The 2,576-nt window shown below is 41.1% G+C and overlaps 1 pseudogene; it reads right to left on the reverse strand.

Annotated features, from left to right (window-relative positions):
- Positions 1 to 361: 361 nt before the first annotated feature.
- LOC140947956 (uncharacterized) lies at positions 362 to 2,371 on the reverse strand (annotated as a pseudogene).
- Between the last annotated feature and the right edge of the window lie 205 nt (positions 2,372 to 2,576).

A 2,576-nucleotide genomic window follows, 5' to 3' on the forward strand; every position in this document is an offset into this window, starting at 1 on the left:
TTTCGTAATGTAATATTGCTTTGGAATAAAGATAAACTATTGTAAACATAAACATAACAAACTTGAATTTCTATTTTTATAAATGAATCATGCGATAATACTCGGGTTAAAAGGAATCGGATGAATTATTTGGCAGACCTGGTAATAAAAACCTCCCCTCACTATGCTATTCCATTCTGTGTTCTTCATTTACAACGAAGCAACACTCAAATTTATAGAATGAATGTTTTTTTTTTTTTACAAAAGGAGGCTATCTGAATTTCAAAACAACTTATAAATATAGATCTATGCCTTGTTATAATAATGTTTTTTTTTGCCTGAAAATGTGAACGAATTGTCACTATAAACAGTAAATTATAAGTCAAAAGGTCTTTAGTCCAGCAAAGCCAGGCACAAACAAGTACAGAGAAAGCTGTATCAAATGTACAGTTTCCTTATGAAAGAAGGTATTTGTAAAGGCAATATCATAAGCTTCAAAGAGTTCCTTCTCAGCTGGTAAAGAACGACTGTGGGAGCCCCTTGGTAAGAACATTGTTTTGCTACAAGTGTTAGCTTTTGGAATGAAAGACCACTTGATCCCTTCATTAGCAGCAACAAATTGAATACTAGGTTGTAGTTCAAAGTCAAGGGGTGGTTCTTCATCCATCCCAGTTGCAAATTGTAGAATGCTCCCAAGAGTGATTCTACTCCTTCTTCCACTTGCAGCTTCTCGCACATACTTTGAGAATGCAGCGTAGGCATCATTTTCATACTTGCGTACATTTGTGCCTTCCTCTGAGAATGATGGCCGTAGAAGTAGGATGCTGAGCTGTCGTCTGTCGTCTCTTGATTCATTTGCACGCAGCAGGAAAAGAAAGACTGGTAGACTCGTTGCAACTTCATATAGACCAAGTTTCATGAATCCTTTCCGAAGCTCTGCAATGCATGGCCATGCAAAATCCTCTGAAAAAATCTCCTGCAAAATTTCTTCAGGAATAAACCGTGGGGTGGTTCCATTCTGAAGAATACTCAAGGTCATAATAGTTCCAGCAAACTCATATTCCTGGGGCCATGAGTTCGCGCAGTCCAATTTCAAAGAGCCTTTGCTGTATTTCTTTAAGACAAAGCCGAAAAAATTCTTTCCTTGGACCCCCAGCATCATAGGCCTGTTCTCCATAGGATGAAACTTCCAATGTGAGTCTTGGGTTTTGAAGATCTTTGAATTCTTCTATAGCTGATTCCAAAACATTAAATGGGTATATACTAACAAAGTTAGTCTCACCATCCAGTGGCTGGTCAGGTGAGTTTACATCCAAGGGACGACCCTGCACAATAAGCTTCTGGGCACACCTTAGCATCTCCACAGGATTACAAATATTGTCTTTCTTACAGATGCTAATGCACTCTGCAACAGCTCCTTCCAGATTGGCAAAGCTAACGACTGTGATTGCATTCAGGATTTAATTGCTCTGTCCAGTGATCAGAAATGACCGATCACTAAGATCTGCTTGTGGTCCGTCGGTTGGTTGCAGGGTGGATACAGGTCTACTTTGTGTGTGTGGTTGCTGCTCACATGTGAACCATGTAAGATGGATAACGGGCTACTCTGAGTGTGGTTCCTGCCTTCCTGTGGGCGTTGTGGTGGTTGCAAAGTGGATATGGGCATGCTTCTCTCTGTGTGGTTACTGACGTCATTATCTTTTAAGCCACTATTATCTGAGCCTTGATTGTCTAGAAGAAAGCCAAAGCCATGTTTCAGTCTGAGGTAAATAGCCCCTTGACCGGCCAGTGATTTTACCTGTTTGAACGAGTACTCGTGGCAATTCACTGGCTGTGTTATTGTTCTCCTGTTTGCTTTTAGGAACACGAAGTCATAACCTGCTACGGCTGACTATTTCATCTGTATAGCGTCAGACATTGCCTTTCTAATGGCTTCTTCATTGTCTTCCGAACTAAGAGTCACAAATCCTCTTAACACAGTACTTTCATCTGTCAACATCCAACTATCAAAGTGAACACTATCTGAGTTCAGTTCTTCATCATCTTCATCATCCAGCCTCAACAGCACAAATTCAAATACCTTACAACTTTCAACTTTCGCTCTCTTCGACTTTACAGGAGCAGAGTTATTGGACGACGAGGCTCTAAGTCGTTCTCTACTGTTCAAACGAGAATAGAGTCCTCTGGTTGTGGACTGGCGCATCATTGCACGGGCTCCACTCGCGGCTTGTCCCACCATTGTGATGCTTGTATTTGTGCTTGTGGACGTCTCGCCAGCAGTAGCATCAACGACAACATTTCTACCGCTATTGCAGCAAGTTCCTGGACTACTTGGCTTGCCTGGTTCAAGCAGTTTGATAAGCGTCTTAAATTTTCCTCCATTGTAGTCTGATAAATCGATCTATTGTAAAACGCGGGAAGGAGATGGTTTCCCGGATGTTATGACTGACCAGAAACAGTGAGGGCTCATGAAAGATGAACTCGTTCCCAGGGCCCTCTCCTCGAGTAATAATTGACTTGAAACGAATAGTTGAATGTTGAATGAATTGTTGAATGCTGAATAAATAGTTGAAATTGTTAACTAGATAATTGAACGG

The sequence above is a fragment of the Porites lutea genome, chromosome 9, assembly GCF_958299795.1.
Source record: "Porites lutea chromosome 9, jaPorLute2.1, whole genome shotgun sequence".
Taxonomy (NCBI): Eukaryota; Metazoa; Cnidaria; class Anthozoa; order Scleractinia; family Poritidae; genus Porites; species Porites lutea.